This window comes from Eleutherodactylus coqui, chromosome 11 (assembly GCF_035609145.1).
Source record: "Eleutherodactylus coqui strain aEleCoq1 chromosome 11, aEleCoq1.hap1, whole genome shotgun sequence".
NCBI classification, from domain to species: Eukaryota; Metazoa; Chordata; class Amphibia; order Anura; family Eleutherodactylidae; genus Eleutherodactylus; species Eleutherodactylus coqui.
The window spans coordinates 108,183,709-108,210,664 of record NC_089847.1 but is presented as its reverse complement, the minus strand read 5'-3'; the positions used below and the strand labels follow the sequence as shown (position 1 = coordinate 108,210,664).

The window sequence follows — 26,956 nt, the reverse complement described above, 5'->3', positions numbered from 1 at the left end:
ATTAGTGTATAACTGTCTAACAGCCATAAAAGCCCCATATAGCACTCTAAGAGTGCTATACACCAGTGTTCAGGAAGAGTCTTAAGCAAAAGGAACCTGTAGAACCCCGTTTCAGGTTGACCTTTGCTAAGAACTTGGTTTGGGTTTGTGCCAAACTGAAATTTTAGCACAGTTCGACCCAAAACAGGGTTCTACTTGTTCAGTTTACTTAGCACTACTATTTAATGAACTACTAATTTAGTGAATTAGCCTTAGTAGTTGTCACATAATAAAGTAATAAGCTATTGGTTAATTGGAGAAGCAGAGTTGAATTTGTTGTGGTTTAAAGGGATATTACACTTTCTGCAAATAAAGATTCCTACCTCACATGCTTTCTCTCTGACAACTCTCTCCTCCACCCCCTACAGTCCGGCTTCTACCCCATACACTCGACCGAAACCACCCTCACAAAAGTGTCAAATGACCTGTTGATGGCGAAGTCAAGGGTCGACTACTCCCTACTAATCCTCCCTCTCCACTGCATTTGATACTGTTGTCCATGACCTCCTCCTTGCTATGCTTCATGCTATTGGCCTAAAAGACACTGCTCTTTCCTGGTTCTCCTCCTGTCTCTCTGACTGCTAATTCAGCTTCTGCTTTGCTGGCTCTATCTCCTCTCCACTTACTCTTGCTGTCAGGGTACCCCAAGGCTCGGTCCCCTCCTCTTTTCTATCTACATAGCCCCAATCAGACAAACCATCAGCAGATCTGGCCTCCAACATACCCTCTACACTGACGACACCTAGTTATACGCCTCTACCCACGGCATCTCAGCACCACAGCACCTATTACAAACATCACCTGCTCACCTCCAGGACTTCACCAGAGCAGCATCGGTCCTCTGGAACGCACTACCTGAAAACATCCGGACAATCCCCGAGGCACGGAACTTCAGACGCGCCTTAAAAACACACCTCTTCAAAGAAGAACACCAAATCTCCTGATCTAACCCCAACACCATGCCCCCTGCCCCTCCCCATAGCTCACCACACTTTCCACTTTTCCTGTTGTGTTCATTTCCTGCCCCTTTATACCCTAATCATTGCCTCCCCATTTATTTCCTAAGTACTGAATACCACATGTAACTATCCTACTGTTTGTTTTCCCATGCCTCATCTCCTACCCCTGCACCTCCGGTATCGCCCTCACCCCATTTGTCTCCAAATAATTGTTTAGCACATATAATTGTCATATTGTTTGTGTTACCCCATGCTTTGAAAGCACTGCGTTATAAGTTGGCCCTATACAAATAAAGATTATTATTAATAATATTAAAGTGGTGAAGAATTGATACAGGGACATTTATCACAGCTTTTACGCCAGAATTCTGGTATTAAAATATCACAAATTTTATCACAGGGTCCACTTGTGATAAAATTTGTGACTTTTCTTGTTTTTTGCCGACCTTAGCACTTTTCTAAAAAGGGGCGTGGCTTTCAGAAGTGTATATCGCCGCCCCACACTCACAAATTTATGTATAATTTATGCCAGAAACTGGTGTAAATTATGGCAGAAACGTACAGCAGGTCAGACCTGGCATATATTTCTGAGAAGATGCACAGAAGTGCCTAGATATGCCTAATACAAAGGAGACGTGTGCTTCTTCATATAATTAGTTGTATGGTGTGTTGGAAATGCCGGTCTTAGTAAATTTCCACTTACCGGTATATTTGAAAATTCGTATGACCTTTCATTACACAAAGAATAATCTGTATTACGTGAAACATGGATATCCTCTTAACTGTTTATTTTTCTAACTAACTGAGAAAATGGAGTGGGTACTAGATAAATATAGTCCTATGTAAAACCAAAGAAAGCTACCAAATTGAGATATCTGGCAATGTTTAGTTCTGGTACATTTCTAACATCCCTTGAAATAATGACAAATGGTAAACTTGACTACATTTGTATGTTATACAGATACCTTACCAATCACCCGACACCCACATGCCAACTCTTCCCGAGTCCCCTGCCAGTCCCGATTCACCTGGCTTCAGCAATGATGTGTCAACATAACATGTGACTACTGTTGAGTGAACCAAACCAGTCATTCACGGCAAACCTGAAACTAAGGCAATTTGTCCAAGTTGAGAAAGTGGTTCCTCTTCTCCTGTAGCTCAGTGGTTAGCACTGTTGCTTTGCAGTACTGGGGTTCTAGGCACAAATCTGACAACATCTCATTAAATTTTTATGTTCTCCCTATGTTTCATAATAATAATTTTTATTTAACTCCATGAAGATATTGCCCTTAGTCAAATTTGGACATAGTTACCCCCAGTACTGCAAGGCAACAGTGCTAGCCACTGTGCTGCTTCTTCTTTCTCCTCGTCAATATATGTATGCACTATGTAGATAAAGATGATTGGGATGAAGAAGAAAGGCCGGTTTCACATTTGCGTCGGAACCTCCAGCCGAATATTCCATTGCAGATTGGGCTGAAAGTACTGGCTGGGCAGAAAGCGGGCAGACCCCATTATAGTCAATAGGGTCTGTCTGGCGCTGTTTGGTTCTGTCTAGAAATAGAACTTTTCAACCAAAGAAGTCTCCTTTTTCTGCTCTTCGAACGAAGCAAAAACACAGAATCCCCAACACAGATGTGAAACCAACCAAACCCATACAAAGCCCCCTTTAATTCCATTGTGCCTTGACCATAAGCGTTTTACTCATTTCAATTGTACTATACAGTGTATTGTGTTTGCCGAGATTTTCATTTTTCCAAGATAACACCGAAAACTAAAGATCCGTATCAGCTCACTGCTCCCAGGCAAATCCTTATATGAAGGAGGGTGACCCTAAATCGATGGTGCATGGCATAAAGGCTAGTCCAATCTTAAGAGCAGAATGTGCATAGGAAGGATCTTCTCTTCAGCTTTTAATACATGACTCTAAATCAGTGTTTCCCAAACTTCAGTCCTCCTGGCCCCACAGCAGGTCAGGTTTTGAAGACTTCCATAGTTTTGCACAGGTGATGTAATTATAGTCAGTGCCTCAGACATTGCCACGGGTGTTCTCTCTATAGGATATCCTCAAATCATGACCTATGGGGGTGGGGGTCATGAGGACTGGATTTTGGGAAACATGGATCTAAAAAAAAAGGAAAACCTAATATTATCTTTGGCTGTGCGTTAGATCCTACTTGTCGTAATGCTACTGTTCATTTTTCTTTGTGTTCTGAAGGCCGTTCTGAATCCTTTGTGGAATGTTCTGTTGAGTGGGTTCAAATGAATGTAGAAACTATTTCTTCTGTTCATACGAAATAATTATTATAGATATTATAGAGAATGAAGTCAACTAAGTTAAAACTCTACAGTTCCATAAAAGATGATAGCGATGTTATATTTTTTCTGTTAATAAACATTAAATCGTTATGCTAATTGAAAAAAAGTAGCAGGGCGAGGTCATCCCTGAACGGCAGCAAGACTCAATGATTTCATAAGACGATGATTACTTTGAACTGTCCCTCTTGCACAGAGCAGCCGCAGATTTATTACGGCTTATGTCACCAACACCATATATAACATGTGGTTTAGATGGAAGAGCCTTTAGCTGTGAACCATTTGTCCACAATTTAAAACATGCAGCCCAGTTATTCTCACTCATCGTTACTGTCACCACAACAAGGCTTCATCCCTGTTTATTATGTCTTGAAAAGGCATCAGCATGAAAGTTAAGATCAAATGCGTCAAATTTATGGGAATCTGGGAGTTATTGGTTTCCTCATATAAAGTGTACTATGTTACCAAATATGTGTCGGTAATAGATCCTTGTTACTGTCTTAGCAGTGGCTGCGAAATAACATTAAGTGCCAAGGGTTAAACTTGTACCAGCTGCAACTCTACAAAGTAATATTAGGTGAAATGTTTAGAAAAATTTCCGAAGGGGAGACTTCCATACTCACAATAATCTTGACTCCTCCCCAAACTATATCTCAAAATGAAATATGAAGCAGCAAGAGGGCATCCTCTACATTTGGAGGAAAGAAGGTTTCATCACCAACACAGAAGGGGGTTCTTTACTGTAAGAGCAATGAGACTGCGGAATTCTCTGCCGGAGGATGTGGTGATGGCAAAATCAATGGAGGGGTTTTAGAGGGGACTAGACGGCTTTTTAGAGCACTACGACATTACAGGATATAGACATTAAATAGCCAGAAGGATTGTTGATCCAAGGATCTTCCGACAGCCGGACGCAGAGGCAGGAAGAAACTTTTCACTGAAGAGTGTTGATCCAGGGATTATTCTGACTGCCATTATGGAGTCTGAAAGAATTTTTTTCCCTCAAAATGGGGCAATTTGACTTCTACCTCATTGAGGGGTTTTATTGCCTTCCTCCGAATCAACATGAGGGCGGTGGAGGTTGGCTGAACTGGATGGACATTTGTCTTTTTTTGGCCTAGCGTACTTTGTAACTTTGCAAATAGTTTTGATATTTAAAGATATCCTACCATTTTGTCTCTGCAGCCCCTATGCGGACCTGTGTCTCCACAACGACAGACTACAAGCAAACTCTTTGTGGTCTGATCCTGCAGTCATACATACTTGTCTTTATCTATCTACTAAAATTTTCCTAATTTACCAAAAGCCTGTTAGTAAAAATAAGGGGATGAGAGAAAATATTGCTGCAGGATCAGACTTTGTAGATTATGAACATGGAGACACATAAGTCTAAGAAAGAGCTGTACACAAAAAATGCTAAGAGATTTTTAATCGAAACCCAATTCATTGGGCGACGAATAGAAAAGTATGAAGGAAGGACATATGATTTATATTTTTAACCCTTTCCAATCCACTTTCTGACGTCTAAAGACATTATGATTTAGGGCTGTACAGCTCCGATGTTGGAAGACGTCCGTCGGGGTTCTCTTACTGTATATTGCCAGCCTCTCTGCTGTCGGAGCCTATCCAACGTGTCACCTCATGCAGTACTGGTATTAGCCAGCAGATAGCGCTGTCGTATAATGGCAGAAAAAGAGTAAACCCCCTAGGAAAACCAGGATACAAATTGGATTGGAAAGGGTTAAAGTTTTTGCCAAACTTTGAACTACTGATGACGTATCTTCAGGATAGGTTATCAACAGGATCTGTAATACCAACCGAGCCTACAGCAAAGTGGAGACTGCTGCCTACTTCCGGCTGCATCCACCATGATAACAGCCAAGTGAACAGCTAATCAACAGGGGTCCTGAGCAGGGAACTCCCACCAATCAACTACTGATGATCTATCCCAAAGATAGTTCATCAACAGCTCAAAGCTGGATAACCCATTTAAAGTTATTTCAGATTAATTTGTTTTGCAGGAAAATGATGGAGATGTATTAGCTTTTAATTTCCATAGTAGCAGCCCTACTTCAGCTTCTTGTATTAACCAATTCTTGCCACTAGATGCAGATATATGTCTCTGGATGAAAGCCATTAATGTAATCTGGTTGGCACAGCTGCTGTGAAAGGGAGAGCACTCACGAGAGGGCGGCTGTGATTAACAGACATACTTCCAAAGGAATGTTGGCAATGCCTGTTAGGGCATAATCGTGGCGTGCTGGAGCAACACTGGGTTATAAATCTTGTTTTGGGAATCCCAGTCTGAAATTTTAATATGAAAGGTGGTAAGACCATGGGAAGGGGGAGAAGAATGGAGCAGAGGAAATACCCATATTTAGACTTTTGCCCAGAATGTTGAATTGATTAGGACAATGAAGTATCTTCAGAAGCATATGCCAAGGAGTAAGACAATGTACAAAAAGTTTCCACTCATGAGCTTCTAAGTAAAACCTCTTGTGTATTTACATCTAGATACATTGGAGCTGCAGAACATGATGGGCAAAATGTCGACGAGTCTTGTGCAACTCCATTAATCATTGCCACCACAGATTTATGATTCCAATGCAACTGGACTATTTTGGTGGTTTTGGCCAAGAGCACAAAGTCTTCAGAGTGAACCTGGACAGAATTACAGTTCCTGCGTGTGTCAATATAAATGGAACCAGAAGCTTAAACTCTTCATAATTGAAATATTCAAGAACCAAAACTTTCAAAATTACAACGCATCTTCATGTGAAGTATCAAAGTTGAAGAGACATATGGACACAACAAGGACTGGTTTCGTGGAAAAATTGTACCATCACATAAAGAAAACATTAGAAACTGAGGATTGCCAGAGGACAGGAAGGATGTTCTGATGTTGGATTACAGCAAAGCATATACTTGATTTTTCAAGTCATTTTTTTGAGTAATCATTATAATGCACCCACCAGCAAAATTATATATTGCTTCTACAGGAGAATCATGAGGACCCTTGACTACCCTTACAACACCATGGGTTGACTTTTGGCCTAGTCTTCATGTTTTAGAAGAACTGTTCAAATTTAAATTTGAAAGTTCTGACATAGATTGGAGTTCTTCTAATCTTCTAATCTTTTCTGCATTTATACTGTATACCAAGCAATCCTAAGAGGCTGCTGATGAATGGATAGATGCCAATAAGGATAGATTGAACAGTACACATGGAAATGCAAAACGAATGATCAGAAGATTCGGAAGTAGAGCCTTAAAAGCATACAGTACATAAACCTTTAGTATGTTGAAGACCACATCCAATTGATTGAAGGCAAAGACATGAGTCTACGGATCACCTTGAATTTTTTTTTATACCTACTCGGAAAATGGATATATTTAAGACTTCTAAGACCATGTCTGCTTCCCCTGCTGCAATATTTCCTGGACTGTTCTCTCCTAAACACTGTAGATCCCCACTATCTCTTGCAATTTCCTCCTAATCTGTATCTAATCGAAAAAGATGAAAACTGGTGCATATGAAACTTCAGCTTCAGCTTAAATTCTTGGATTTGAAGACTTCTCTGTTTTTCTTAAATCTCTTCTTCACAATTTTGTTTTTTGAAGCTAATATATCACACATACAGGAAGTAAATCATCCTAATTCTTAAGGTAAGTCAACCTTACTGTGCTATGTTATATTACTTTTAGATTGAAATTATTATAGCCTATTTCTAGGTAGTCAATACTTTTTTCATTTTCCTATCCAATAATCTCAAAAAATTGGGTAATGTGAAATCTGATTACATAGTTTATCTATCTATATATCTCTCTCATATCTATCTCTTATCTATCAATGAATCTATCTACCTCATATCTATCTATGAATCTATACAGGGGCACAATTGAAACTCCTGAGCCCCAATGCATAACCTGTAACAGGGCCCCCAACTATAATCATCTATCTATCTATCTATCTATCTATCTATCTATCTCATATCTATCTATCTATCTATCTATCTATCTATCTATCTATCTATCTATCTATCTATCTATCTATCTATCTATCTATCCATCTCATATCTATCTGTCTATGAATCTAACTATCTCATATCTATCTCTTATCCATCTATCTATGAATCTATGTATCTCCTATCTATCTATCTATCTCATATCTATCTGTCTATGAATCTATTTATCTCATATCTATCTCTTATCCATCTATCTATGAATCTATGTATCTCATATCTATCTATCTATGAATTTATTCATTAATCTATCCAGAGGTGTAACTTAAAGCGCCTGGGCCCCAATGCAAAACTTATAACAGGGTCCCCAACTATAATGCTTTATTCATCGTACTGGGCTCCCTATATGGATAAGAGAGGCCTTATGGGCCCCCTAAGGCTCCTGGACCCGGGTGCAACCGTATTTCCTGCATCCCCTATAGTTACACCAGTGAATCTATCTATCTATCTATCTATCTATCTATCTATCTATCTATCTATCTATCTATCTATCTATCTATCTATCTATCTATCTATCTATCTATCTATCTATCTCATATCATTCTATCTATCTCATATCTATATATCTCATATTTATGAATCTATGTATCTCATATCTATCTATCTATCTATCTCATATCATTCTATCTATCTCATATCTATATATCTCATATTTATGAATCTATCTATCTCATATCTATCTATCTATCTCATATCAATCTATCTATCTCATATCTATATATCTATCTCATATTTATGAATCTATGTATCTCATATCTATCTATGTATTTATCTCATATCTATCTATCTATCTATCTATCTATCTATCTATCTATCTATCTATCTCATATCTATCTATTTATCTCATATCATTCTAGCTATCTCATATCAATCTATCTATCTCATATCTATATATCTATCTCATATTTATGAATCTATGTATCTCATATCTATCTATCTATCTATCTATCTATCTATCTATCTATCTATCTATCTATCTATCTATCTCATATCTATCTATCTATCTATCTATCTATCTATCTATCTGATATCATTCTATCTAACTCATATCAATCTATCTATCTCATATCTATCTCATCTATCTATCTATCTATCTATCTCATATTTATGAATCTATGTATCTCATATCTATCTATGTATTTATCTCATATCTATCTATCTATCTCATATCTATCTATCTATCTCATATCTATCTATCTATCTCATATCTATATATCTCATATTTATGAATCTATGTATCTCCTATCTATCTATCTATCTATCTATCTATCTATCTATCTATCTCATATGTATCTATTTATCTCATATCATTCTATCTATCTCATATCAATCTATCTATCTCATATCTATATATCTATCTCATATTTATGAATCTATGTATCTCATACATATCTATGTATTTATCTCATATCTATCTATCTATCTATCTATCTATCTATCTATCTATCTATCTATCTATCTATCTATCTATCTATCTAGCATCTATCTATCTATGAAGCTATCAAGAGGCGTAACTTGAAACTCCTGAACGCCAATGCAAAACCTGTAACAGGACCCCCAACTATAATGCTTTATTGATAGTACTGAGCTCCCTATATGAATAAGAGATGAAACCGCATCCCCTGCATCCCCTATAGTTACACCAGTGAATCTATCTATCTATCTATGAATCTATCGCATATCTATCTATCTCATATTTATGAATCTATCTATCTCATATGTATCATCTATCTATCTATCTATCTATCTATCTATCTCATATCTATCTATCTCATATGTATCATCTATCTATCTATCTATCTATCTATCTATCTATCTATCTATCTATCTCATATCTATATATGAATCTATCTCATATCTATATATGAATCTATCTCATATCTGTCTATAAATCTATCTCATATCTATCTATCTATCTATCTGTCTGTCTGTCTGTCTGTCTTATCCATCCATCTATCTCATATCTATCTGTCTATGAATCTATCCATCTATCTATGAATCTATCCAGAGCTGTACCTTGAAGCTCCTGGGCCCCAATGCAAAACCTGTAACAGGGCCCCAACTATAATGCTTTATTCATCGTATTGGGCTCCCTATATGGAAAAGTAAGGCCTTATGGGCCCCCTAAGGCTCCTGGACCCGGGTGCAACCGCATCCCGCATAGTTACGCCAGTAAATCTATCTTTTTATCTATCTATCTATCTATCTATCTATCTATCTATCTATCTATCTATCTATCTATCTATCTATCTATCATTTCTTGCTAGTAATGTAGAACAGTTACAACATTATAGACTGTAGGAGGCAAAATCTATTTCTTGCTAAGTACAGTTCAATTATCCAATTGTTATTTTGCATCAAGTAATAAAGAAAGTGATGGGTTCAGTCAAGGCCACTATTTCATACAAAAACTGTTTCTTTTCCCTCTTTATTGAAGTGTTGTTTAATCAGATTGAGCCACTTGGATTCCATTACACTGTCATCAAGTTACGGGTATTGGTTGTCTGTACTACACCTAGCACTTGATAGCTCCATCATGTCTAAAATAGACACTATCTAATTTCTCTCATTGTTGCTGCCTTCTAGCAAGTGGATTTTTGATCATGTAGCTTCAATAAAATTCTGATGAGATACAGAACATGAAGGGTTCCAAGAAAAGAACTGAGATAATACCAAAGACCTGGCTGAAAGTACTATGTCTACACATTATCATCATAAAAACCCAGGGAGCTATGTGTCGCAAACGCTGAACAGTAAGCGAGTGACACTTAGGGGCTACAAAGTGATAAATGCTGTAAAATACTAATTTGATATGTATACGGCCACCCAAATATGTCATGTATATTATGGAAATCAATATAATAGTGGAGAATCCCCTCAATCCACACCCCCAAACATAATATAATAAATAGTCAAAAACACACTTATTGGTAGAGGTTATATGTTGTGTGTAGATACATTGGATTACATTCACATATTTGGTATTGCTATGTAATGGAGCATTAAAGAGTTAAAATTTACCTACACTTCCATCCATACCTCCCAGCAGCTTAGCTGTTCTTAAAGGGGTTGTCTCGTGAAATCAAGTGGGGTTATACACTTCTGTATGGCCATATTAATGCACTTTGTAATATACATTGTGCATTAAATATGAGCCATACAGAAGTTATTCACTTACCTGCTCCGTTGCTAGCGTCCCCGTCGCCATGGTTCCGTCTAATTTCAGTGTCTTCTTGCTTTTTTAGACGCGCTTGCGCAGATGGATCTTCTCCCTTCGGCTCGTCTCGGAAGCATCGGCGTTTTGGCTCCGCCCCCTTGTACGCGTCATCGCGCAGCTCCGCCCCCGTCACGCGCCGATTCCAGCCAATCAGGAGACTGGAACCGGCACACGTCATGGGGCGGAGCTACGCGATGACGCGTACAAGGGGCGGAGCCAAAACGCTGATGCTTCCGAGACGAGCCGAAGGGAGAAGATCCATCTGCGCCAGCGCGTCTAAAAAAGCAAGAAGACACCGAAATTAGACGGAACCATGGCGACGGGGACGCTAGCAACGGAGCAGGTAAGTGAATAACTTCTGTATGGCTCATATTTAATGCACGATGTATATTACAAAGTGCATTAATATGGCCATACAGAAGTGTATAACCCCACTTGATTTCGCGAGACAACCCCTTTAAGGAAAATGGTTCCTCAGGCAGCAAGTAATTTAGGGTTCCCTCTCTCAACGGTTATTCTTGTAATTTTGAAGTATTTACATAAAAACAGATGCATATACGTTTCTTACTTGAATTTTTATACCTACCATACAGCAACCCCACAATTGTGCCTTTTAGTGCCCCAAAATAATGCATACAATCATTAAATAATACATCTATACAGCATCCAAATAACCATATTTTTCGGACTATAGGATGGACTGGAAGATAAGATGAACCCATAATTAAAGGTATAAAAAGGGAAAAATATTTTACTGTAGCTATCCTATGGGTTATAGTTAATATAGTACTGACATAATGTACAAAAGCCAGAATACCTCATCACCATGCCCGCCTTCTTTGGGCACAGTAGCAGGGCATGATAGTTGGATAATCACCATTCCTGCCACTGTGCCCAGATTGTCAGCAGTAGTGCCTCACCATTATCAGTAATTGAAGAGGGGTAAAAGATGTTGAGGCTCTGGTGCGATCTTTGATTGCAAGTGCATAAGCTTGATGGTGTTGATTAAAATAGCCTTTATTTTGAAGCAGCAGACAACGCGTTTCGAGGCACACACCTCTTCATTAAACAGCTGGCTAAGCACTGGTAGTCATAATACAATATGTAGGTAATGAAGAGAATAGAACAAGGTGGGAATAGAGAAGTTAGTGCAGATAGGGTAAGTAAAGAAAAGGTAGTAAAACATCTAAAGCATATATTATTCATATAAGAAAGGGGTGTTTTATGTTTTACTTTTTATATTTTTTTTGTTACCTGCATATTATAACTACCAGTGTTTACCCAGCTGTCTGATGAAGAGGTCTGTGTGCCTCGAAACGTGTTACCTACTGGTTCAAAAGAAAGTGTTATTTTAATCAATACAATCAACCTTACTCGCTTTCAATCCATCAACTCCAATAGGTCACACTAAAGACTCAGCTCCTTTTACCCTTCTTCACTTCAATACACAATGCTAATATGATCTTTGGTTGACCAACCTACTAAGCTGGCAGCACCTATTCAACATCAACCACACGAATGTGACATATCTGCATGCTACTCCTGCTTCAAGGGTTTCTTTTCCCCTAGGATTGCTCTGCCCAGCTCTCTTCCTGCTTGCCTCATCACTGAACCTACTGGTAGCAATGCAGGAGTTACTGGGATGGATGATCTTGCATTCACATATACAACAGTAAAGTGTCCTGGAAGCTTCTGTGCACAGAAGTGGAGCATCACTAAAAGGTCCAGTCAGAGCATACACTGCATAGATTTACTCTGCTGTATGTACAAATGTTTGCGTAATTTGTTCACTGTATAGTCAGATTTTGCACAAGTCTGTGTAAGATCTGACTGTTCGATAAGCAAATTACACAGACATTTGTACATACAGCACAGTACCGCTGCTTCAACTCACTGTCCTGCCAGGACCTTTGACTATCTTGTAGCTCAGCTTCTACCTTCTACTGCTGGCATTCAGTCTATTAGACACAACGGCAAAATGCAGTGCGGTTTTTAGAAGAAAAAAGTGCATCTATTAGTCAAAAAAATACGGCAATGTTACCATGTAATAGTCCTATAGCACTGACATAAATTTCCCATATAATACTGCCATTTAGTATTCAAATAATACCGCCATAAAATGTCTATATAGTGAAGAGCTATTACCTAAGTCCCTCATGGTCTAGAGCAATGAAAAGCTAATCAGTAAAGTTTGTGGTGGTTAAAGTTTAGTGAGGATCAACATGCTCTTGTAATGTCTTACCGGCGCTGGATAGTAGCCATGGGTGTAGTAGCCGTGCAAGTCACTAGAGAGTAGTCAGGATAGCCAGGAGTCAGTGCAGCCTCCCTCTGTGTTTTCTAGAATCCAGTATCTGGTCCAAGAGGAACTCCTCTTTACCCTGGACCGCCACTGGTGGAGGAGGTGGTTGTTTTCTTCCAGGGAATGTGTTCTCCTCATATGGCTAAGTAAAGACACGTGGAACACCGGATGGATTCTAATTCTGCCAGGAAGTTTTAGGAGGAAGGCGACTTGGCTCACTTTTGCGTAAATCAGAAAAGGCCAATAAATTATTGCCGAAATTGTTAAGCAGGTATATGGGCCTTCAATTTTTTGGTCAATAACCACACCTTTTCTCCCATCTGGAAGGCAGGGGCAGCTTGGCAGTGTTTGTCCGACGCCTTTTTGTGAGCATCTTGGGCTTCCTGTAATGCTTCCTTCAACTCTTTCTGAATTCTGGCTAATGCTGTCAGTCTTTGGATGACAGTCGGCACAGCAGTATTAATAGGAAGACCAGGAATAAAGGCAGGATGCATACTGTAATTAGCGTAGAATGGAGTCTGGGCGGTAGAACTGTGTTTAGCATTATTATAGGTAAACCCCGCTGTCGATAAGTAATCCACCCAATCATCCTGGATATGAGAGATGGAGTGTAGAGATGAGCGAACACCAAAATGCTCGGGTGTTCGTTATTCGAAACGAACTTCCCGCGATGTTCGAGGGTTCGTTTCGAATAACGAACCCCATTGAAGTCAATGGGCGACCGGAGCATTTTTGTATTTCGCCGATGCTCGCTAAGGTTTCCATGTGTGAAAATCTGGGCAATTCAAGAAAGTGATGGGAACGACACAGCAACGGATAGGGCAGGCGAGGGGCTACATGTTGGGCTGCATCTCAAGTTCACAGGTCCCACTATTAAGCCACAATACCGGCAAGAGTGGGCCCCCCCCTCCCAACAACTTTTACTTCTGAAAAGCCCTCATTAGCATGGCATACCTTAGCTAAGCACCACACTACCTCCAACAAAGCACAATCACTGCCTGCATGACACTCCGCTGCCACTTCTCCTGGGTTACATGCTGCCCAACCGCCCCCCCTCCCCCCCACAGCGCACACCAAACTGTCCCTGCGCAGCCTTCAGCTGCCCTCATGCCACACCACCGTCATGTCTATTTAGAAGTGCATCTGCCATGACGAGGGACCGCAGGCACACACTGCACAGGGTTGGCACGGCTAGGCAGCGACCCTCTTTAAAAGGGGCGGGGCGATAGCCCACAATGCTGTACAGAAGCAATGAGAAATAGAATCCTGTGCCACCGCCATCAGGAGCTGCACACGTGGGCATAGCAATGGGGAACCTATGTGCCACACACTATTCATTCTGTCAAGGTGTCTGCATGCCCCAGTCAGACCGCGGTTTTTAATTCATAGACACAGGCAGGTACAACTCCCTATTGTGAAGTCCCTGTGGACCCACAGCATGGGTGGCTCCCTGGAACCCACCGGCGGTACACAAAAATATCCCATTGCATTGCCCAACACAGCTGAGGTAGTAATGTTGTGCGTAATACAGGTGGGCTTCGGCCCACACTGCATGCCCCAGTCAGACTGGGGTTCTTTACAAGTGGAAACACATGCATTTATAATTCCCTGTGGACCCACAGCATGGGTGGGTGCCAGGAAGCCACCGGCGGTACATAGAAATATCCCATTGCATTGCCCAACACAGCTGAGGTAGTAATGTCGTGCGTAATACAGGTGGGCTTCGGCCCACACTGCATGCCCCAGTCAGACTGGGGTTCTTTACAAGTGGAAACACATGCATTTATAATTCCCTGTGGACCCACAGCATGGGTGGGTGCCAGGAAGCCACCGGCGGTACATAGAAATATCCCATTGCATTGCCCAACACAGCTGAGGTAACGTCAGCTGTAATGCAGGTGGGCTAAAAATTAATTTGATTACACTGTAGGCGAGGGCCCACAAAAATTGCTGTATCAACAGTACTAATGTACATCCAAAAAATTGGCCATGGCCAGCCAAGAGGGCAGGTGAAACCCATTAATCGCTTTGGTTAATGTGGCTTAAGTGGTAACTAGGCCTGGAGGCAGCCCAGTGTAACGAAAAATTGGTTCAAGTTAAAGTTCCAACGCTTTTAAGAGCATTGAAACTTTTAAAAATTGTTCAGAAAAATTATTTGAGTGAGCCTTGTGGCCCTAAGAAAAATTGCCCGTTCAGCGTGATTACGTGAGGTTTCAGGAGGAGGAGGAGGAGGAATATTAGACACAGATTGATGAAGCAGAAATGTCCCCGTTTTGGATGGTGAGAGAGAACGTAGCTTCCATCCGCGGGTGCAGCCTACGTATTGCTTAGGTATCGCTGCTGTCCGCTGGTGGAGAAGAGAAGTCTGGCGAAATCCATACTTTGTTCATCTTGATGAGTGTTAGCCTGTCGGCACTGTCGGTTGACAAGCGGGTACGCTTATCTGTGATGATTCCCCCAGCCGCACTAAACACCCTCTCCGACAAGACGCTAGCCGCAGGACAAGCAAGCACCTCCAGGGCATACAGCGCTAGTTCAGGCCACGTGTCCAGCTTCGACACCCAGTAGTTGTAGGTGGCAGAGGCGTCACGGAGGACGGTCGTGCGATCGGCTACGTACTCCCTCGCCATCCTTTTACAGTGCTCCCGCCGACTCAGCCTTGACTGGGGAGCGGTGACACAGTCTTGGTGGGGAGCCATAAAGCTGTCCAGGCCCTTAAAGACTGTTGCACTGCCTGGGATGTACATGCTGCTCGATCTCCGCACCTCCCCTGCTACCTTGCCCTCGGTACTGCGCCTTCTGCCACTAGCGCTGTCGGCTGGGAATTTTACCATCAGCTTGTCCGCAAGGGTCCTGTGGTATAGCAACACTCTCGAACCCCTTTCCTCTTCGGGAATGAGAGTGGGCAGGTTCTCCTTATAGCGTGGGTCGAGCAGTGTGTACACCCAGTAATCCGTTGTGGCCAGAATGCGTGCAACGCGAGGGTCACGAGAAAGGCATCCTAACATGAAGTCAGCCATGTGTGCCAGGGTACCTGTACGCAACACATGGCTGTCTTCACTAGGAAGATCACTTTCAGGATCCTCCTCCTCCTCCTCCTCCTCCTCCTCCTCAGGCCATACACGCTGAAAGGATGACAGGCAATCAGCCGGTGTACCGTCAGCAGCGGGCCAAGCTGTCTCTTCCCCCTCCTCCTCATCCTCCTCATGCTCCTCCTCCTCCTCCTGTACGCGCTGAGAAATAGACAGGAGGGTGCCCTGACTATCCAGCGGCATACTGTCTTCCACCGCCCCCGTTCCCGAGCGCAAAGCAGCTGCCTTTATGCTTTGCAGGGAATTTCTCAAGATGCATAGCAGAGGAATGGTGACGCTAATGATTGCAGCATCGCCGCTCACCACCTGGGTAGACTCCTCAAAATTACCAAGGACATGGCAGATGTCTGCCAACCAGGCCCACTCTTCTGAAAAGAATTGAGGAGGCTGACTCCCACTGCGCCGCCCATGTTGGAGTTGGAATTCGACTATAGCTCTACGCTGTTCATAGAGCCTGGCCAACATGTGGAGCGTAGAGTTCCACCGTGTGGGCACGTCGCACAGCAGTCGGTGCACTGGCAGCTTAAAGCGATGTTGCAGGGTGCGCAGGGTGGCAGCGTCCGTGTGGGACTTGCGGAAATGTGCGCAGAGCCGGCGCGCCTTTACGAGCAGGTCTGACAAGCGTGGGTAGCTTTTCAGAAAGCGCTGAACCACCAAATTAAAGACGTGGGCCAGGCATGGCACGTGCGTGAGGCTGCCGAGCTGCCGAGCCGCCACCAGGTTACGGCCGTTGTCACACACGACCATGCCCGGTTGGAGGCTCAGCGGCGCAAGCCAGCGGTCGGTCTGCTGTGTCAGACCCTGCAGCAGTTCGTGGGCCGTGTGCCTCTTATCTCCTAAGCTGAGTAGTTTCAGCACGGCCTGCTGACGCTTGCCCACCGCTGTGCTGCCACACCGCGCGACACCGACTGCTGGCGACGTGCTGCTGCTAACACATCTTGATTGCGAGACAGAGGTTGCGGAGGAGGAGGAGGAGGAGTGTGCTTTAGTGGAGGAAGCATACACCTCCGCAGATACCACCACCGAGCTGGGGCCCGCAATTCTGGGGGTGGGTAGGACGTGAGCGGTCCCAGGCTCTGACTCTGTCCCAGCCTCCACTAAATTCACCCAATGTGACGTCAGGGAGATGTAGTGGCCCTGCCCGCCTGTGCTTGTCCACGTGTCCGTTGTTAAGTGGACCGTGGCAGTAACCGCGTTGGTGAGGGCGCGTACAATGTTGCGGGAGACGTGGTCGTGCAGGGCTGGGACGGCACATCGGGAAAAGTAGTGGCGACTGGGAACTGAGTAGCGCGGGGCCGCCGCCTCCATGATACTTTTGAAGGACTCCGTTTCCACAACCCTATACGGCAGCATCTCAAGGCTGATGAATTTTGCTATGCGGACGGTTAACGTTTGAGCGTGCGGGTGCGTGGCGGCGTACTTGCGCTTGCGCTCCAACAGTTGCGCAAGCGACGGCTGGACGGTGCGCTGAACTACACTGGTGGATGGGGCCGAGGACAGCGGAGGTGAGGGTGTGGGTGCAGGCCATGAGGCGGTAGTGCCCGTGTCCTGAGAGGGGGGTTGCATCTCAGTGGCAGGTTGGGGCACAGGGGGAGAGGCAGGGGTGCAAACCGGAGGCGGTGAACGGCCTTCGTCCCACCTTGTGGGGTGCTTGGCCATCATATGTCTGCGCATGCTGGTGGTGGTGAGGCTGTTGGTGTTGGCTCCCCGGCTGAGCTTTGCGCGACAAAGGTTGCACACCACTGTTCGTCGGTCGTCAGGCGTCTCTGTGAAAAACTGCCAGACCTTAGAGCACCTCGGCCTCTGCAGGGTGGCATGGCGCGAGGGTGCGCTTTGGGAAACAGTTGGTGGATTATTCGGTCTGGCCCTGCCTCTACCCCTGGCCACCGCACTGCCTCTTGCAACCTGCCCTGCTGCTGCCCCTGCCTCCCCCTCTGAAGACCTGTCCTGAGTACGCGTTGCAAACCAGGTGGGGTCAGTCACCTCATCGTCCTGCTGCTCTTCCTCAGAATCCTCTGTGCGCTCCTCCCTCGCACTTACTGCCCTCACTACTACCTGACTGCAAGACAACTGTGTCTCATCGTCATCGTCCTCCTCACCCACAGAAAGTTCTTGAGACAGTTGGCGGAATTCCCCAGCCTCATCCCCCGGACCCCGGGAACTTTGCAATGGTTGGGCATCAGTGACGATAAACTCCTCTGGTGGGAGAGGAACCACTGCTGCCCAATCTGAGCAGGGGCCAGAGAACAGTTCCTGGGAGTCTTCACGCAGCTGAGCAGGTGTCATTGGAGTGGAGTGAGGAGGCTGGGAGGAAGGAGGAGCAGCAGACAGAGGATTCTGATTTGCAGCAGTGGACGGCGCAGAACTGCGGGTGGACGATAGGTTGCTCGAAGCACTTTCTGCCATCCAGGACAGGACCTGCTCACACTGCTCATTTTCTAATAACCGTCTCCCGCGTGGACCCATTAATTGGGCGATGAATGTGGGGACGCCAGAAACGTGCCTCTCTCCTAATCGCGCAGCAGTCGGCTGCGACACACCTGGATCAGGAGCTCGGCCTGTGCCCACACCCTGACTTGGCCCTCCGCGTCCTCGGCCGCGTCCACGTCCTCTAGGCCTACCCCTACCCCTCAGCATGCTGTATTACCAGTGATTTGATTTCACAGGCAGGAAATAAATTGGCGCAAGACTGCAGGCCAAATATAATTTTTTCCCTTTTTTGAAAACGAAAGGCCCCACTGCCTCTAGTGAATGAATAATCTAAGTTTAATAACTGTGCTGTGTCCCTGCTAATGTGTCACAGAACTTGAGGGTAGCGGAGTTATTAACTCTGGCAGAGCAGGTATTTTTTTCCCAATTAAGGAAAGCAAATGGCGAAGCCAGCAGTAAACCGTAGCTGGGTGCGTCTGATTTTTTAACGTTGTACACGCAGCTCACACGTGTCCACAGCCCTTAGGACGGACAGAGGCAGTACAAATAGATTTCGTTTCCCTTTTTTTACACCAAAAGGACCCACTGCGTATATTCAATGAACATGAGAAGTTTAATAACTGTGCTGTGTCAATGCTAATGTGTCACAGAACTTGAGGGTAGCAGAGTTATTAACTGGCAGAGCAGGTATTTTTTTCCCAATTAAGGAAAGCAAATGGCGAAGCCAGCAGTAAACCGTAGCTGGGTGCGTCTGATTTTTTAACGTTGTACACGCAGCTCACACGTGTCCACAGCCCTTAGGACGGACAGAGGCAGGACAAATAGATTTCGTTTCCCTTTTTTTACACCAAAAGGACCCACTGCGTATATTCAATGAACATGAGAAGTTTAATAACTGTGCTGTGTCAATGCTAATGTGTCACAGAACTTGAGGGTAGCAGAGTTATTAACTCTGGCAGAGCAGGTATTTTTTTCCCAATTAAGGAAAGCAAATGGCGAAGCCAGCAGTAAACCGTAGCTGGGTGCGTCTGATTTTTTAACGTTGTACACGCAGCTCACACGTGTCCACAGCCCTTAGGACGGACAGAGGCAGGACAAATAGATTTCGTTTCCCTTTTTTTACACCAAAAGGACCCACTGCGTATATTCAATGAATAATAACTGTGTTGTGGCCCTGCCTACACAATTCTTTCCCTGTAGTATCAATGGAGGGTGCAATGCTCTGCAGAGGCGATTTTGAGAAAAAAAAAAATATGCAGCACAGCTAACAGCAGCCTGGACAGTACTGCACACGGATAAATATGGCCCTAGAAAGGACCGTTGAGGTTCTTGAAGGCTACACTCACTCCTAACACTCTCCCTGCCTATCCAACACTTCTGTCCCTAATGCCGGGTGCAACGCTCTGCAGAGGCGATTTTGAGAAAAAAAAAAAAAAGTCACTGCTAACAGCAGCCAACACACAGGTATTACTGGCCCTAATAAGGACCTTTGGGGTTCTTGAAGCCTACACTAACTGCTATTTCTCTCCCTACAGCAGCTCCGGTACCAGCAGCACTGTCCCTCATCTAACTCACAAGGCATCTGAGGCGAGCCGCCGGAGGGGCCGACTTTTATATTCGGGTGACATCTGATCTCCCCAGCCACTCACAGCAGGGGGGTGGTATAGGGCTTGAACGTCACAGGGGGAAGTTGTAATGCCTTCCCTGTCTTTCAATTGGCCAGAAAAGCGCGCTAACGTCTCAGAGAGGAAAGTGAAAGTAACCAGAACACCGCATGGTGTTTGTTACGAATAACGAACATCCCGAACACCCTAATATTCGCACGAATATCAAGCTCGGACGAATACGTTCGCTCATCTCTAATGGAGTGCAGATACTTCTCCAGAGTTTGATTTGTTCTTCCTGTCTGGCTGTTAGACTGCGGATGAAAGGCAGAAGAGAGATTCATGGTGGTTACCAGAGCCGTGTAAAAGTGTTTCCAGAATTTTGAGATGAACTGAAACCCTCTGTTTGAGACCACAACATCAGGAATTCCATGTAGTCGGAACAGTTCCCGGATCATCAACTCTATGGTGTGCTCAGTGGTGGTAATCTTTTCTATGGGGATGAAGTGAGCCATCTTTGTAAGTCAGTCCACAACCACAAGGACAGTAATCATCCCTTTCGAGGTGGGCAGATCCACTATAAGGTCCATAGATATAGATCCCCATGGCCTGGTTGGGGCTGGAAGGGGCTGTAGCAAACATAGAGGGCGAGCTCGTGGTGTATTGTTCCGAGGACATACTTTGCAAGAGGTGACATACTTCTGTACATCCTTCCTGCAATTGGGCCACCAGAAAGAACAAAGTAAAAGTTCTAAAGTCTTTGTGACCCCAAGATGACCAGTAAGTTTGGAGTTGTGGACTAGTTTAAGGGCTTTGAGTTTACCAGCTTCGGGAACATATAGTTGGTGTTCTTGCCTCCGAAGCCCATCTGTAAAAGAAGCTTCATGTCCTTAGATAGATGACTCAAGAACGGGTTCTTTTCGTATCCTCCATTAAGCTTTGTTAGGTTTTCAGAGTGCAGGATGCCCAAAACATTTTTGGGGGGCAGAATTGTGTAGTCTGTATTTGTCCTCTCTTTAGGTTCTGAAAATATCCTGGACAATGCATTTGCCTTGCCAATTTCGGGAACCGGGTCGGTAGGACACAATGAAATTAAACCTGGAGAAGAACAGATCCCATTGTGCTTGTCTTGCAGATAACCTCTTGGCAGTACTGGGAAATTCTAAATTTGTATGGTCAGTAAGAACCATTACTGGATGTTGGGCTCCTTCTAAGAGCTGCCTCCATTCTGTTAAAGCAACCTTGATGGCCAGAAGTTCCTTGTTTCCGACGTCATAGTTTTTCTCTGCGGGTGTTAAGGTGTAGGACAGAAATGCACAAGGATGTCCTTGCATCTTATCTCCAACTCGTTGTGACAGGATAGCTCCAACAGCAGAGTCAGAGGTGCCCTACTCCACAACAAAAGGCAATTCTAGTCTTGGGTGGATCATTACTGGTGCTGAAGTAAAAAGCATCTTTAGTTTCTCCAAAGCTGCTTGTGCCTCCGGGGACCAGGAAAATGTGTGTGCTTTCTTTTCAACTAAGAAAATTGGTGCTCCAGCCAGGGAGAAAAAGGACCGAGTGAAACACTTATTTAGATTTTCATCCAAATGTTCCTGAAGGATTTTTAACTCTGGTTCTAAGAGGTTGTAGATACGCCAAAATGGAATAGAAGATCCAGGGATCAGCTCTATAGGTAAGTCATACGGCCGATGAGGTGGCAGCTGGTCAGCTTTCTTCTTGCTACAGATATCTCTAAAGTCTGGTATTGAATCGGTAACTTTTTAAAGTCCGATTGACCATCCTCTGGGTTTTGCATTGATTTAAGGGTAGATTGTGTTATCTGGCAGCTCTCTTTACAGTATTCTGAAGGGAAGGCCTTGTTTCCCAGTTGATAGAGGGATTATGGAAAATTTAGGCAATGAGATGAGCAGGAAGCTGATTGTTTCTTGATGCTCAGGTTTCATGCGGAGCTCCAGTTTGATTGTCTCCCATGTGACAGATCAGGGCAAGGGTGACTCACCCATGGTTTCCACATCAATCGTTATGGGCTTACGCCTGTTGGCAATGTTTTTGTCACGAGCGAACTTTAAGTCCATAAAGTTTCCTCCCACTCCTGAATCTAACATCGCTGAGCACTGCGTCTTCTGATTACCCATTAAGATCTCTATTGGGAGGACAAAGTGGTGGAGTGGGAGAAGTGTTTTCACACCGTTTTGAACTACCACTGCAAAGGTGGTGCAATCCCCTTGTTTGGCAACAGCTGAATTGGTCGTGGTCTTGATGTTGGCTAGGACAAGAGTCCTTTGGGACATATTTGGACAGTTTAAAGCATAATGTCCCGAGCTTCCACAGTAAAGGCACAGATTTTCAGCATGGCCCCTTTATTTTCAGTGGTGGAGAAGGCTTTGTGGATTATGCCAACTTGTATCGGTTCTGGTGCAGCTTCAGTCCTTGGCTGGGGACTCAATGTGGATTGACTAAAGGAGTAAGGAGCATTGGTGCCCAAACTCCAAAAGACTCTCCTTTCGACGCTCGGAAAGTTTCTGGTCAATCTGAATGCACAGCTGGATAAAATCTTCTTGGTTATCAGGCGTCCCCACTCAGATAATCCCCAAAAAACTGGCTCTGTTGTGCTGCTGGGTTCTACATGGTATCATTCACCCAGCGACAAAATTCTGCTGTATACTTTGCAATGGAATGTCGTCATTATTGTAGATTATGTAACCTCCCTTCAGTTGTGGCACAACAGTTTGGTTGATCAAAGATTTTACCCATAGCGATCGTGAAGGCATTGATGATGTCGAGGAGATTACTATTAGTCTCTATGTATGGCAAGGCTCATGCAAGCGCCTCATCGATGAGGAAGTTTATGATGAAAACCACCTTCTCCTGTCACTGGATAACAAGCTGGACTGCATCTGGAAATAAATCTGGCACTGATTAAGGAAGCCTCTATACTGACAATGATCCCCACTGCATTTTCCGAAGCCAAAAAGCAGTACACAAAATGCACAAAAAAGAGTTTACTGGCGCTTTTGCAGGACTGCCCAGGTAATACTGTTCAGAGAACTCTCATAGGTGAAAGTCCACTAGAGGCTAATCAATAATTGCCAAGAAATGCTAAATTATCACTTTTTTTATTAGGTCCTAAATAGTAAAAATGACAGCACCGAATTTTGCGAGCAGTGACATGCGGACATCAGAGCTTGAGTGATGCAAATCTAGAAGTTGCCTCTGTAAACTGATGATTTCCTTTTGTTGATCTAGAACCAGTGCCTGTAATCCAGTGAACTTCTCTTGATAGGAGGCACAAAATTCCTGGAGCTTTGTAACTTGCTTCTACAGGGCAGTCACTACAGTCTCCATGTTTGGGCATGATTATTTTGTAGCCGTGGGTGTAGTTGCCGTGCAAGTCACTAGAGAGTAGTTAGGATAGCCAGGAGTCAGCAATGGGAAGTCTCAGTTAGCAGTGCAATGAATGAAGTGGATAACGTAGTCAGATGGAAAGCCAGGAGTCCACAATGGGAAGTCTCAATTTGCAGTACAATGGATGAGGTGAGTAACGTAGTCAGGAAAAAAGCCAGAGGTCGATATTGGAAAAATAGGATGCAGAAGAGAAGCTGGATCAAACACTGTGGAGCAGAATATTCCTGGCAGAATATATGGCTGATAACAAAAGTGGAAGCATACTTTAAATTGAATTATTTACTTTATTGGTGGAACAAACTATTTAAGAGTGTAAAAAAAGCAATAAAACTGGATTTTGTTTTATAAAAGACTTGTAAAATAAAAGATATTTGTTTCCATTGGAAAGCTCTACAAGAAAGAAAGAGACAAAAATTAAGTATATTGAGAAATAAAACTGAGTAGAATAATAAATAAGAACCTTGGCAAAATGTTATTTTTTTTTCAAATTTGCAGTTTCGAACAATTCAAGTAAAAAAAATCTAAACAATTGAGTGAGATAAAGTGGGAGACATAAAGGCAATCGAGGTTGAGAACACTAGTGACCTTCAGTAGAAGTGGATACTTCCATATATATGCTCCTCTACTGTGCCAAAAATGGAACCATAGAAATGTACTGATAGAAATCTCTTTCAGGTACTCTTCGTGATTTTTTAAGCCACTATTTGTCAGTGGTTTCAAAAATGTTGTATGCACTGAATGACTACTTTATAAGTATGTTCCCATGGGTCAGAAATGCTGCACATTTTTCACAAAAGGAAATAAGTTGTGGAAAATTCGCACCAATTGGTGATTAGTTGACCCCTGTTTTTTTCTCAATCACACCATTTTCGATATACTCTACACACTAGTTCACAAGGAAACCCTACAAGGTTGGCAATTTTTGAAACACTAGCCCTGGTTAGTCTAGAACTGATGACCATTCCTCTTTTGAAGTCATTCAGATAATTGTAAAAATGTTGTAATGTTCTACTCCAGTGGTCATTCAGTGTATGTGTTCGTACTTACCTGTTTTACTAAACACTTGAATTCTCCATGAAATAACTCTTAACCCCTTAACGACCAGCCCATAGTGTTTTTACATCCTCCCGAAGTGGGCTTTATTCTCTGAGGACGTAAAAACATGCTTCCTGCAGAGAATAATGCCCCTCGGGCTGTGGACGTGACAGCTCCATGCTGTTGGTGTCCGCAGGTAGCTGACAGCATGGAGCTGTCATCCCGGGCTGTTCGGAGCCCCCCCCCGGCATTGCGATCGGCGCTATGCAATGGATAGCGCCGATCGCAAAAAAGTAAATAAAAGTGCAATAAAAGTTAAAGATTCAGCTGCTCTGATGGATCGGATCCATCGGAGCAGCTGAAATTACTCAACGATGTCCGACGCACGACTCCCAACTGTCCCGTTGCTCCGGGCGCCGTAGCCGTCCTTCTGCGCATGCGCGTCAGGCGGCATTACGTCAGCCGCATGCGCAGAAGGCCCGGCGGCGCGGGAGACTTAAAATCTCCTGGCTCCCGGCTCCTGTAGGTAGCCGGGAGGCAGGAGATGTCAGCGGGGACCACGGTGAGCGGTCCCCGGTACCGCGATCGCCGTTATACAACGCATAACGACGATCGCGGAAAAGTGAAAAAAAGTGTAAAAAAAGAAAAGTTTCACCTCCCCTCATGGATCGGATCCATGAGGGGAGGTGAAAATACTCACCTCAGGTCCGCCGATGTCCTCCGGCCGGTGTCGGGACCCCCCGCTGGCTTCTGCGATGTGCCGATGCGGCGCGCATGCGCAGAAGCCGGCGAGCCCGGCAAATTCAAAATCTCCCTGCACCCGGCTGTCACAGATAGCCGAGTGCAGGGAGATATGACTGGCGACCGCTGTATGCGGTTTCCAGTCATATGATCACCGTTATCCATCAGATAACGGTGATCATATAAAGTTAAAAAGTAAAAAAAAAAAGTTAAAAGTAAAAAAAAGTTTAAAAAGTTAAAGTTTCATCTCCCCTTATGGATCGTATCCGTAAGGGGGGATGAAATTACGTACCCAAGGTCCCGGATTTGTTCCCTGGTGGGATGTTGATCCGTGGACCTTACCCCAGCTTCTGCGCATGCGCCCGTTAGCATGATGGTGGACGCATGCGCAAAAGTGAAAGATTGCCCAAGAAATTTTAAATCTCCCTGCTGCTGGCTACCAAAGGTAGCCAAGAGCCTGGAGATGTCACGGGAGCCGCGGTATGCGGTTACTGGTCACGTGATCGCCTTTATCCAATGCATAATGGCGATCACGTAAAAGTTCTTTAAAAAGTGGCAGTTTCATTTCCCCTCACCGATGCGATCGGTTGGGGGAGATGAAACATCTTCTCGGAGGCTTCCGCATTTGAATCCAGATGCGATTATCCTCCATGGACCCTTCCGGCTGCTGCGCATGCGCCCGCCGGCAAAATGCCGGACACATTCGCAGGAGCCGGGAAGCCCAGGAAACTTTAAATCTCCTTGCTCCCAGCGACTAACGGTTGCTGAGTGCTTGGAGCAGTGACCGGTGGCCTCGCTGAGCGGTCCCCGGTCACGTGATAAAGTAGCGATCTAACATTAGGCCGGTCACACATGACCGGAGAGGAATTACAGGTTCTGCATGCGCTTGATCAGCGGTAATCCACGGATCAATCGCATGCATTGGATTACACAATTCCCCCCAATTAGTGGGTCGGAATTACGTAATTCACTCGCAGAAACAGAACACGGCATGCTATATTTTACCGCGGATATCCGCGACCTAGAGCCCATTGTGCTCTATGACTGCGGATATACCCGCAGCCCATATACAAACACATTGTGTACGGGCTGCGGGTACCCGGGTCATCTCTAAGCGACGGCACGGGAAATATAAACAAAAAACCGCCTGTGTGAGTAGGCAGTTATGCGCAGTACATTACGCGGCCGTACGCAGGGTCACAGCCAGGCTCACAGCTGGGATCCGCTGGGGGCCTCCGCAAGCAGATTCCACATACGGCTGCGTGAGCCCAGCGTTATTCAGACCGCTACCTGTAATACGTAATTTACAAGAAGCCCCGGGAACGTTCGTCTTCCTGCAGTTCCAGGAGCAGCTTGTTGAGCGCCTTCTGTGTGAGACCGCTGCACCGCAGCAAGATTACAAAGCCTCGCAGCGCCACTTTCTACACCCCATCCCCGCCGCTGAGGTTACGAAATACCCCCCAAAATACATGAGAGGAGGGGGGTACACGGTTTTCTTGCCCCATGTGCCCAACCCAACCAGCCTCCGTAATTACCCCTGTCTTCGGACATAAAACGCAGTTTATATTATTACCTTTATCTAATATTTAGGGAATGCCAAAAAATGGGGATGGCGGGGGGGGGGGGGGGATTATTTTTAGGAAATCAAATTTTTTTCCGTATAAGTGGGCAATGGGGCCTGGAATTTATTCAGTTCTGCCCTGAAATCCAGCGGGCATTCCCTCCATTATGGGCCTAGCCATGTGTCCTGTAAGTAGATTAGGGCCACAATGGGTATGTTTCTGAACACGGGAC

General features: G+C 44.3%; 1 long non-coding RNA gene across 1 annotated transcript in view; it reads left to right on the top strand.

The window, feature by feature from the left end:
* The first annotated feature begins 6,832 nt into the window (after positions 1 to 6,832).
* LOC136581609 (uncharacterized) overlaps positions 6,833 to 26,956 on the top strand; it is a 42,201-nt gene continuing 22,077 nt past the window's right edge. Inside the window, exon 1 of the long non-coding RNA XR_010787072.1 lies at positions 6,833 to 6,980. This is a non-coding gene — a long non-coding RNA (uncharacterized lncRNA). The remainder of the gene's footprint in view (positions 6,981 to 26,956) is intronic.